The sequence below is a fragment of the Ambystoma mexicanum genome, chromosome 1q (genome assembly GCF_040938575.1).
Source record: "Ambystoma mexicanum isolate Mex_15411 chromosome 1q, UKY_AmexF1_1, whole genome shotgun sequence".
NCBI classification, from domain to species: domain Eukaryota; kingdom Metazoa; phylum Chordata; class Amphibia; order Caudata; family Ambystomatidae; genus Ambystoma; species Ambystoma mexicanum.
The window spans coordinates 576,899,882-576,912,976 of record NC_090922.1 but is presented as its reverse complement, the minus strand read 5'-3'; the positions used below and the strand labels follow the sequence as shown (position 1 = coordinate 576,912,976).

General features: G+C 47.2%; 1 protein-coding gene across 1 annotated transcript in view; it reads left to right on the top strand.

Annotated features, from left to right (window-relative positions):
- RO60 (Ro60, Y RNA binding protein) overlaps positions 1-13,095 on the top strand; it is an 820,045-nt gene that overhangs the window by 393,239 nt on the left and 413,711 nt on the right. The gene's annotated exons all lie outside the window — the stretch shown is intronic.

Below are 13,095 nucleotides of genomic sequence, written 5' to 3'. Positions count from 1 at the left end.
AACATCACTAATTACTACACGTTCCTTTGTTAAAATCACAGCAGTTACAATCATTGCCATATTTTATAGATTGCATGTTCATGTATCCTCAATTATCTGCTTCAACATAACAACTAAAAACTACTTCACACTAGAGTTCAGACAACTGAATTTCAATTTGTGGACTGGACTGTTCGGGGTGTGTGTGCATAGGGGGTCCATTTCCATTTTGGGCGGAGCACCCACCTCCCAAACTGCAGTTATACCTTTCAATCTCAAGTCTATCATGTCATACTGTATTGTGTTCAGGGCAGCCTTTCATCCAATGGTGGAAACACTGCCAGCAGCAGGGGCTCCCATGCAGCAAGCTGATTTGACTGACCATCGTCTACCCCTCTACTAGCGCCTGCCCATGCCCTTGTCTCTGCAAGGCTCCAGTATTCAAAGTCCCTCAGCCATTGTTTATACACAGGTCCGTGTGTGCACTTCCAGGACATAGCCACTCTCTGCTTTGCCAGTATGCAAGCTAAGTCCCTAAACTTCAATACATGCTTGAATTTAGCAGGTCTTGGATATACACCCAGGAGGCATTCTGAAGGGGTCCACTCAAATCTAATAATTCCAAGGCCTCTGCAGGTCTGTTGTATTTGGTCGCAAAAATGAATCTCCATATCATGTGCATTAGGCATGCTTCTTCCGAGTTACACCATGGGCAGACACGGTTACCACTCTCCCAAACTTAGCCATTCTGCAGGGGTCCATATACGTCCTATGTAGTACATTAAGTTGTATTAAACAAAACCTCTCGTTGCGCGATACATATTTGACAAAAGACAAGGCTTGCTCCCATTGTACAGCAGTAATCTGTTCCCCTACATCGCCTACCACTTGCCCTTCAATTTGTCATGCATATTTTTGTTCACCCCTCTAATAAATTCATATATGCGAGTGGTCGGCTTAATTCCATCTTCCAACTGGCAAAATAATGACAATAGCGTATCCTCTGCAGGTTCCTCTGGTAGCCCTCCCAAGTCTTTCTTCGCTATTCTACAAACCCTCAAATAGCACAGGAATTGTCCTCCTGGTAACCCATCTTCCTTTCCTAGATCGTCCAGCTCTTTAGACTGACCATTGGTAAACATATCTCCCCATGTCTTTCTCAGACTCTAGCTTCCCCCAGGTCTGCATGGTTAGTACTGGCATATGCCACCATTGGAGCTTGCCTAGCATATTGGCGCGACGAGCTTGTAACCTTCAATACCATATCCACACCAGCCTGCCTAGTTGCAGCAGCATACATTTGGACCTCATGCATGTCACTGGAGCCCACAGACATTCCTTAAACCCACTCGGTCACACCACATGCCTTAGCAAGTCTGTTTCCGCAGTTGTCTCATCCGCAAACCACAGTGGCACAAATATTAGCTGCGATGCCAAATAGTGCCATTCGAACTGTGGTAATTGTGTTGCCCCTTCTTGGTACTCTGAGTATAACGTATTCATAGCTATCCTACACCGACCGACTACCCACAAGAAATCTCTCAGTATCCCCGCCAGCCGTCAGAAGAAGCTTGGTTCCACATAATAACCAACATTGATAATGCATACAGCAGTCTTGGGAGTATCACCATCTTTGTTATGGACACCCATCCCATAACTGAGAGCTGCAAGCATGCCCAGAACTTCATGGAGCGTCTTATCCCATCCAATGCTCGCACTGTTTTATAAGTATGTGCGTCTCTTGATTATGTGCTATATGTACCCCTAGATACCGACTTGTACACAGTTCCTATTTCAGCCACAATTTGGGAGATCCATTTCATCTTCCTCCCTCAATCCCGCCAGAGAAAATGCACACGACTTTTCTCTACTAAACTTAATCCATGTCAGCCTAGCAAAGTCATCCCGGACCTCCATAATAATGGGGAGGTTATGCGCTGGTTCACAAAGGTACAGCAGAACATCATCCGCATATATATCGATATAAGGTGTCTCCTTTCATCAATCAATATGCTAGCGGCCAGGTACTCCTGCCTCAGATACACTGCATTTGTTTTTTTTTAATTTGTTTTTTTATTTGTTTTGGCTCAATGAGCCTTTACAAAGGATCAAATAAAATCAAACAAATTACAAAATGTCTTTGCAAATGTGCACATTTTTGTCTAAATAAAAAGAGAATAAAAGAAAAAGACAGAGAGAAAAAAAAACGTTTTGTTCTCCTTTTTGCCAACCCTGCCACTTTTCAGGCGTTTGTGCTTTTTGGTTTTATGTTTTCACATGTCGCCTGAGTGCACAATGTTGTGGTGGACTATTTTCCTGGGTTATAAAGGTTAGATGATTATTTCACAGTTGGTTAATACCTGGATGGCTGCTGATGTCAACGCGGCATTGGTGCCAGAAATAAGTCTGTCCCACAAAAAGTCTGATATAATGTCCTCCTCTCTGCGCACAAAGTTCCTGAATAGTCTTGACCGGTGTATCAATGAGCCTTCACAGTCCATAAGTAAATGCCTTAATGTTTGTTTGGCAGGGTTTATGCAAATCGAACACCCTTTTTTTGCCTTATCCCCTTGGGTTCGCTTTTCTAAAACTGCCCCGCAGTGGACCAAATTTAATCTCATTCTGAGGAAGTTTGAACGCAGCTTTCTATTTGGAAATTTCATTAGATAGCACGGAAGACACCCAAGTTCATTTCCCCCCCTCAAGAACACACTTTGAACTGGGTCTGATCTAACCTTCTCTATCGTTTCGATCCAGTCTGAGAGTTCTATTTTTATTTTTTATTTTGAGTGGGTTTAAGACCAGGGTTTCCTCATCAAGGTCTATTTTTATGAGTGCCTTTGTTACCTTTTCCCCAAGTGAGATCAAAAGTGATGATTTGCCCTGTAGCTTCTGAGACCTAAGGTCTCCATAAAGGGAGGTTTGTTTGCCCGTAATTATTTCTCAAAACAGGGAAATCAGTTTCCAGTCTGCCATACACTTCAGCGACTTTAGGCCCAGCTCGAATCTCAGACTTCCTATAGATATACAGCTTGGAAGTCCCAAGACCCTTTTCCACAGTCGACCTTCGAAACTTTCCCAGTTTGCTGACCAGAAACCCGGTTTAGCTTGCAGACCATAAAGTATCACTGGGACCACTTTTGCTAGGTAATATTTCACTAGCGGAAGGATGGAAAATTTACAGAATTTGTGGTTCAGTTTGATCATTTGTGATGCAGCTTGTGTTACCTTATCCATAATCTCAGATTCTGCCTTGTAATGGGCTGGATGGGCGTGTATATTATATCCCAGATATTTTATGGTTTCTACAATGCTAATACATTCGCCCCCCAGTTTCCAGGTCTTATATTTAGTTTTTGACAAAGGATGTTTAAAGATGAGGATGTTTGATTTGGCAGGGTTGACTGTTAGTTTGTTTATCCCAACGTACTCATTCAGTCTGACTAGCAGACGTTGCAGACCAATTGGTGTTCTATCTAGAAGTACTATATCGTCTGCCTAAGCTAGTCAACAGATCTTTTTCCCATTTAAGGTAGGGCCGGCCAACGCAGGTCCCATCTCTGCCAAAAGCAGATTGAAAAAGAGAGGCGCTCCTAGGCACACTTGTCTGACCCCTTCGTTTACCTCTATTAGTTTTGAGAGGTGGCCCATTGCATCAAGACGAACTCTTAAGTTTGTAGCTCTGTGCAGTTCCACCAAGATGGACAATAGTGTTTCTGGCAATCCCCACCATCGCAGTTTTTGCCAGAGTAATGCTTGTTCTACTTGATCGAAAGCTTTCGATAAGTCGATCCAAGCTCCATACAATGGGGGCGATTTCTTGCTCTCTGTTTGTTCGTTTAAGAGACTTAAAATCAGATCATTGACTGATGTCGAGTGTCCCTTCCGGAATCCTGTTTGAAAGCGTGATAGGATGTCAAAATCTTCTACCCACTTTGAGACGTACTTTAATAGGAGTTTCATAAATATTTTACTTTCGATGTCGAGCAGCGCTATTGTTCTGTAATTTGCTGCTGTCCGATGATCCCCATTTTTAAAAAAGGGTATTACTAAAGCCGTTTTCCAAGAAATTGGAACTGCCCGCTTCTTAAGGATTTCCCTAAAGAGACCGGATATTAGTTTCGACCATAGTTCCGGTTCACTTTTGAGAGTCTGGTAAGTCAGGCCATTCAATCCTGAAGCTTTAGATGTCCAAGAATTCATTATGATTTCGTAAATGTTTCCTCGTCAACATTGAGTTGCCAAGGTGTGTCTGGCTTGTTCGTAAAATGACAGGTACTGTGACTCTTATAGGTCTCTGTTAGATATTCGACCCAGCCTTCTTCAGAGACTAGGTTACAAAGAGAGTTGCCTGTTTCCCCCTCAAATCGGTTTAATGTTTCCCAGAAGCTTTTATTATTATTTTCTCTTAGTATATTAAGTACAAACTCCCCGTCTGTTTGCATCCGGATTTCCCTTTGTGAGAGTGACCAAGATCTATATTTGGTTTTCTCTCTTTTTATTTTTATTTTCAGTTGTTCTGCCGGATACCCTGTTTTCTTAATTTCTCGCAGGGCTTTCCTATGCTATCTTTTTCTCCTTTGTGTTGTTTCATCAAAGGCGTGGAGATGTTTTTTTTATCTCTCCCCGCTAAATCTCCAGGTGCTAGGGTTGCCCAAAGAAATTTGGTGAACCTCTGCGGGTCGCATTACAATTTCCAGATATGCTCAGGAATCTCTTTTAGCCGCTCATTGAGTTTAAATCCCCCATCTTTATATTTCACGACTCTAATTTTCCCTTTTTTTTCGACTCGAGGTTCTGAATTTCTCTCTCTGTTTTTGTTCCTAGAATGTTTTGGAACAAAAGCTTGAGTCTGCTATGATCACTGCTCCCGTGCCTTTTTAAAACAAGAAGGGATGGTGATGCATGCAGATTCTTGGAAACAAAGATGAAGTCTAAAGCAGAGGATGATTTCCCTCTATGCCACGTTGTGTATGTTCCTTGATCTCCCTCTTGTGGGCTATTGACCATTCTAAGGTCCCATCGTTCCACAAATTCCTGCCACATTCTTCCCCTAACTGTCTTCCCAGCAGTCGAGTGTTTAACCTCAGCTTTTTGTGAATATGGGCAGTTTGTATTGAAATCTCCTGCCAAAATGATGTTGCTAGAGGCTGAATTCACTTTCACTGCTTCCAATAATAGAGCCAAGGCTTCCAAGAAAATGTCCAGTTTTGAGCTGGCGGGTTTCCAGTATATGTTTATTATGTCCCAAGTTGAGGGTTGAATGCCTAAAGTATTTTTCCAAATTTCTACTATATTTTTGAAAATTTGATTCTTGAGGGCTACTAGCAAACCCCCTGACGGTCACCCTAATGATTTTTGTAGTGCTGGTAGGCAGAAAACTGTGTACCCTTCAATATTTAATGGGTTCACCAACCAGGTTTCTTGCAATAAAATTACATCACAATGGTTAAATTAATGTGCCAGCGTTTCTTTTGCTCTTATAGAACTGGAGCCCCGCGAGTTCCAACTGAACACATTTAAATCATCCTTTCTAAAGTTGCTGCATGCCCATTCCTAGTTTCTGCAGTACTTGTGAGAGAATCTCTGGAAGGAGTGTAAGGATGTTATCTTTTGTGCTTGGTTCCATCTCTCCGCTTCCCCCTTTCGTCAAGTTCAGTTAGTTTGAGGTTTCCCTTCTCTTACTTTTTAGTGTTGGGGTGTTCTGACGGTTAATAGTGATATTTCTTTCTTTCTTTCCTTGCATGAAAATTCCAACCCATGAGATTCTAGCTCGACAGACTCTTGCAACATGACATTTTTTGCGTTCTCTGAGGTAAATACCAGTTCGACCAGGAAGGGGTCCTGCGACATTGGAAATGTAACACTTTCTATATCTTCTGATGAAAGACAATGAAGGTTTTTCACTTTCTTCATTATGCCCAGTCTCACTGCACGACTCAGTGATTTTTGACGCCCTATGTTGGAGCGCAATCTCAACCAAACTCTTTGGATGATATTGGGCCTCATTACGAGTCCGGCTGTAAACCGCCTGGTTACCGCCGGACTCGTATTACCATTCCGCCTCCGTGATTCCCAGAATTACCGGGGCATTACAACCCCGGTTTTCCGGGAATCACGGAGGCGGAATGGTGTTAATCCCCATTCCCATTGAGTCCTATGGGACTCAATGGGAATGGGGATCATGGAAACACCGGCAGCATCTCGTAATGCTGCCAGTGTTTCCTCGTCCGCCTGTAGGCGGGCGGTGTTAAACCCGCCAGGTCAAACCTGGTGGGAACATCACCTCCCGCCTGCAGGAGTCGGGATCAGGCGGTCCGGAAACAACGGTGGCGACGGGTTTACCGCCACTGTTATTTCCGGACCGCCTGATTTGTAATGAGGCCCAAATTGTCTTTTAGATTGCTTTGTTTCGAATATTTGCTAGTTTTTGCTGGTATCTGCGTCATCAGACCGGTGTCCTCTTGGTTTCCTGGGCTGTTTAGTTTTACTGATTTACCTTCACCATTTCGAACTTTGACTTCGTTTGTTACAATTAATTTTATTTTGTTCAAGGTTGTGGCAGTAGTCGGGTTTATCGAAGATGTACTGATTTCTTTGCTGGTCTTCTGATTCTTGGTTTCAAAGATGGGAGCAATTTTTATGTTATGATCGCTTTGTGCTGCCGCGATGTCATTTGAACAATGGCTCTTATTTCCAGATTGAAGGTCTTCTTTCAAAAAGATCGGGGCCCACTTTATTAGTTTTGTTGCGAGATTATTTTGAGGGGTTCCATTTAGTTCTTTCATGGCTTGTGGTTTTTCTGATTTTGGTTGATTTTTCTGAATGCTGTCTTCTGTTTTTGTCCTCGAATTATTGCTTGCCTCTACCTTGTTCTCAGTTTGCAGACCGATACTTGCTTCTAATGCCAAAATGTAAAGCATCAGCGACAGATGGCACCCTTGCCGTGTGCCTCTATGGCTGTCCCACAGGCCCAAAATACACTTCCCAGACTTCAGCCTAGCCACCGGGCTAATGTAAAGCAACTTGAACCAGCGCATGAATGGCTCCCCAAACGCAAACCTCTGTAGCACCACAAACATCAATTCCCAATAAACTGAGCCTCATTACAAGTATGCCAGAAAAAATATCGGAATTACCAGCATGTCAGTGCTACCATGTCCGTGCGGCACTGCTGCCAGGATCAACGGCTGATTCTGTGTCAGCGTGCATGCACATTCCGGCATGCCAGAAACTTGTGCATCGGCCTGCCGGTAATACCACCAAACTCCCCCAACAACCCCCCCACTGGCACCCTCGGTGCCAGTAATTGCGATTCCAGCTCCATGCTCCCGGATTTACTGTCACCGTTGTTACCGGTTGCGTTATTACCGTGACCGGAAATAACGTGATTGCTGCAACAGGAAATAGACCGGCGGCCATTAACAAAACACAATCCATTGCAATCCTCTGTGCACAGGAGTCACAGACACATTCCAGGCACAGATATCCAACCACAGACATGGCTTCAAGGGTACCAGCAGCACAGAGGCGTAAGCCGAGGTTCAGTGAGGCTGAACTAAAAATGCTGGCAGACAAGTTAGTTGAAAATGCTGATGAAGTGTTCGGCAGTGACCTACAGCGGCAAGGGCAAATGCGCAAAAAGGCAATCTGGGCAGAGGTGGCCCAGAAGGTCCCGGCGGTTGGGACAACTCCAAGAACAGTCCGGGACTGCCACAAAAGGTGGGATGATCTACGTCTCAGGGTGCGGAACCTGCTGTCAGCACAGCGCACCTAGGGTACGGCCACAGGAGTTGGACCTGAATCCCCCATCCACCTGCAGCCATGGGAGGAAACCTGCAGCAGCGTCATGCACCTCAAGGCCATTGAGCGAGTAGGAGCAGCAGAGGCAGGAGGTGCAACATCGGATGAGGCTGGTGAGTACCCGTAAACCAAATCTCAGATTGCACACCTTGTAACCTGTATACAATTGAGTAGGTAAACATGTCAAGTATGTTGTATCCAACGGCAGTGCAGCCCTGCTGGTGGCCCACCCCTCTTCAACCTGGTTGCACACATCCACATAGAACTTCCTCCCAAACCACATTCATACACTACTCGCACATCACACAGTTCCCCTCTACAGCACTCACAAGATGCACCTGCAGACACTCAAACACACATCCCTTTGACAAAGCACAACTTCTGCTGTCACCGCCGTGCTAGGACATGGCCAAAGTCACATCATTGTCAAGCACCTCCACCACCAGCAAATGACCAGATGCACACATCAATGATACATGTGGCCCACTCGTCCCATCCACCACGGCCCATCACGCTATATCATCACCAACGCAGCAACTGCCATAGGCAGCGGTCACATTTGTAACACATCCGTATAACAACCAGCCACAACACCATATCATACAGCTTGTGTGGCACTTGTGTATAGGCGCGTTATAAATGCCATATATCATATCATATCACCCATAACACCCAAACTGGGAAACACCAGTACCCCACGCAACAGCCACTGCACAAACCATGTTCGCACACGACACAAGCACCCACACAGCATCCCGACACATGCATGTGTGCACCATCCCATGGCCACCACCATGTCCATGACACAGGATTCACATCGGAATGTACTACCACTTCTGTCTGTCTCATGAATCCACACCCATCACTGACGCCCTGCCTTTCTGACTCCCACAGGCACATCATCTGCCAATGGGGCTGAACAGCCTAGCACATCCAGGACCACCAGGCCACACCGCCGCCTAACCACCACCACGTCCACCCAGGACTTTACTGCATACTGCATCCTCTGGCTGATGAAAGCGGGCAACAACACCTGCCTACCTCGATCCAGCAGGCACCTGTCCCCCAGCCGCCCACAATACAGCAGGCACCTGCCCTCCAGCCACCCACAATCCAGGATGCACCAGCCACCCACAATCCAGGAGGCACCTGCCCCCCAGCCACCACCCGGCCAGGAGGCACCTGCACCCATTCCCAAAGGGGGTCCACAAGGGCTTGAAGCTGACAACATTGGGAATGACGGTGGAGTTGGTAGTGCTGAGAGCGACCACAGCTATGAGGAGGTTGACGGCTTCAGTCCTGTGGACCTAATGAGCCCCCAACCCACACAACCCCCACCACCATCCCTGCACAATGTCAGGGATGTTGAGGGGCGCCTGGCCAGAATGGAGGCATGCCAGGAATCCCTGGCCTCAATGGTGCAACAGCACCTGCATGAGGCCTAGCTCATTCGGGCGGGACGACAGGCCAGCTCCAGGAGGTCTGCACGGGCACAGGGGAGAGCCACAGGTGCCAGTCTGCATTTGGCACGGGGTGTGCGGGAGGGGAACAGTGTCATGTCCTCCCTGGTGGAGACAATTTCCCTATTGGTGCAGGCACTCGTCGACCAAAGGCACATACCCATGCACCTTGCTCCCTATACAAGTTCGACAATAGGGAGTTAACTTCCAAGCAGCCCAAGGCGTTGATCTGAGCAGCTGACTCAGCCAGCAGAAGGCTGCACCCCTCAGCCCAAAAGGGGACGGAAATAGGGCACTGATTGGGTGTGTGTGGGGAGGGATAGTTGGGGAGGGGGAGTGGGGATAGTTGGGGAGAGGGTGTGGGGAGGGATAGTTGGGGAGGGGGTCTGGGGAGTGATAATTGGGGAGGGGGTGTGGGGATAGTTGGGGAGGGGGTGTGGGGAGTGATAGTTGGGGAGGGGGTGTGGGGATAGTTGGGGAGGGGGTGTGGGCATAATTGGGGAGGGGCTGTGGGGAGGGATAGTTGGGGAGGGGATGTGCGGAGGGATAGTTGGGCAGGGGGTGTGGGGAGGGATAGTTGGGGAGTGGCTTTGGGGAGGGATAGATTGGTGGGATTGTAGAGGGATTTAAGGCTTTTCACTAATGTAAATAATTGTTTTTTTCACAATATATTTGGTGTTGAAAAAGAAATCAAGACTGAACATTGATCATTCAGTGTGAGTGCATTTATTCATGTACAGTCCCCAGTGCCCAATGTGCTAGATTTCCTGTGCTGTGTGTGTAATAGGAGCTCAAAAGTAGTTGTGAATGAGGTCTTCACGTGTGACACGTCCATCCATGCCATTGCAGCGCGGTGCAATAGCCAGCTCATCTTCACTGTCGTCCTCAGCCTCTGGTGGGTACATGTCCGTGTCAGGGGGCAGTGGGACGTTGCACATGAGGCAAGCACAATTTTCCCAACCATTTCAGGGTAGTACATGAGGGCACTCCCCCTGCCCCCCGATCTGCTGAGGCAGCAGAACCAGGCCTTCAACAAGCCAAAAGTCTGTTCAATGGTGCAGCGAGTACGCACATGGGCATGGTTGTATGCCTGACAGGGGTCATCATCCATGGCATCAGGAGATACCCAGCATCGCCTTTACGGGAGCAACAGAAAGTGTAAATGTCAATTGACTGGTCATTTCATGCTGGCACAGGCTGTATATTGTACATTTGCGGAGTCAAACATGTACAAGCATGAATTAGATTAACTAGCATATGTAATCATTTGGGTACCAGTACGGCACTTTGTCAGGATGCGTGTGTGGGGGGTGGGGGGGTGTTGTATATTGACATTCACATGGGCCATTCACAGTCAACATGACCTCTGACCCTTTTTGTAGAACTGACATACATGGAATGGATGGATATGTCATCAATGTGTCACATATCTATTCCTGCCATATGGCCATCTACGAAGGTACATTTGGCATTCCTATGAGAAGCATGCGCGATTGTGCCTTTGTGCCTGTCGTCACTATGGTGTGGTGCATTCTGGTACATGTAGCGCATTGATTTTTCGCTGTACAGGATAGATGTGGTTATTTATGCACTTGGTATTTTTCATACATGGATGCACGCCTGTCAGGGACTTGCACTCTGCCATGCTACTACTCTGCTGCACCTTCAGGAACACCTACTCACTTGTACATTTAATGCCCTCCCAACACTGATTGGGTTCATCTCCACTTCAATGTCTCAGGTGTACTTGTTTTACAGTTGGGGTAATTATGTTCCTTGCTCATGTTCTTGGTCTGCCTTCCCCTTTTGCCGCCCTATCCGGACTCTGTGCACTTATATGGACGTTTTGTAATATTTTCAGCTAATTGCTGTGGGAGTAATGATGGAGTCATGCATGTAGTGTGCACATCCACTCGTCATTCCTGGCATACTGGTCCATGATACGACACTGCACATGGCTTAGTGATTAGACTCACTCAACAGCCAGGTATGCTATGTTGTTCACTGCCCCCCGCCCCTATTGAACACTGCACGTAGCCCAGTGGTTAGACTCACCCAGCAGCCAGGTATGCTATGTTGTTCACTGCCCCCCCCCCCCCCCCAATTGAACACTGCACATGGCCTAGTGGTTAGACTCACCCAGCAGCCAGGTACGCTGTCCAGCGTTTCGTGCCATGTACCGAGGCAGCGTGACGTTGCGCAGCAGCATGGAGTCGTGTGTTGACCCGGGATATCATGCACAGCAATGGGTGAAGTGGTGGCGGGCATCAGACACCATCTGCATGTTCAGTGAAGGAATGCTTCCTGTTGCGGTACACTGCCTCCACAGCATGCCTGGCCACCAGCCCCACATGTATGCAATCGACAGCACCAATAACGTTAAGCAGGCCTGCAAGGGCATGCAAGCCAATTTCGGTGGCATTTACCTGGTCAGCAGTCCTGGGAATGCTGATGTCATCTCGTACCTGACACAAGAGTGCATCAATCACCTGGAATAGTACACGGGAGAAACAGGGTTGCGAAATGCCACAGAGCTCACCAACAGTGTGCTGGCATGTGCCTATGGCCAGAAAGTGTAGCACAGACCTTCAGCAAGGGGATAGGGGTGTGGCTGTGTGGATATTGATGATGCTGACCAGGTTGTCATTGATTATGTCCACTATAGAGGTGATGGTTTCCCTCTCTAGCCGGTGCAGGGTGTGGATCTGACCTGGGCTGAGGTTGAATGGTGTGGCCCTTATGCAAGGGATTGGTGCCTGTCTGCGGGCTGCAACCTGCTGGACATTGGGGATTTGCTGGGCCATGATGGCCCTCCTTATCCTCAAGCGCCTCAGCTGCATCCTTTGTCTCACTGCCTCTTTAATTAATAGCTCTGCAGGCATGGCCTCCAGCTCCAGTACTGCTACAGTAACTGCAAGCATTGTGGTGTTGGAAGGGGTGTCGGGTGTGGGAGTGGTCCTTTTGTGCTGTGGCACAGCCCATTGGGTCGACCTGTGCTGATTTTGAGCGCTTGTGGCCTGTTTCTGCACACCAGATTCCATTTACTGCCGTATTTCCAGCATCGTTTTCACGTTGTTACTGGCATGTCCATGCCAGTGATTGTGTGTCTGTGCACCTCGGAATGTGCACTTACTTATGCAATAGAACTCCTACAGCAATCCGTCTCCCCCAGGGGCTTTACCTGAAGCCAATGTTTCAGTCACACTTTTCACCTCCTCAATTGAAATAGGCTGATCTAATTCCTTGAACCTGCTCATCTGACATATGCGGGAAGCTAATCTGTTCAAGCACCCTCTCTATCTCATCCTGTGGCACAGGCTGATCGTGACTATATAGTCGTACATAAAACTCTCTGAAATTGTCGTTAAAAACCATTTGTGACCGCCATGGAGCCCCACTCTCATCCCAGAGCAGCGTTGTCATTATCCTAGGGTTCTCTGGCTTGCACAGCCAGGCCAACATTCTCCCAGATTTGTCTCCCTCTTTGTGTGTCAGTTCCATCTCCACCTCATAAAGAAATGTTGACAAACTGCCCAGGCCCTATCACAATTTAAGCAAACCTCACCAAGTGCATTTTCCGAATCACCATCTCCATTGGACTGAGTTTCTAATCTCATAACCTCCTCCACCAGTGCCTCCAGTTCCCTCCTCAATTGCCTGCGTGTGCCCTCGCCTTAGAGATTGTCTCGCCCCTTACCACCACCTTCAGCACCTCCCACACTGTTCCTCAACATTTTACACTCCCTAAATTCACCTCCAAGTAATGATCTATAGTTTCCCTCAGCAAATCGATGAAAACCCTATCCTCCGACGCCTGCTCCAGTAATCTCCAAGTCGGTACCAAAGGTCTATG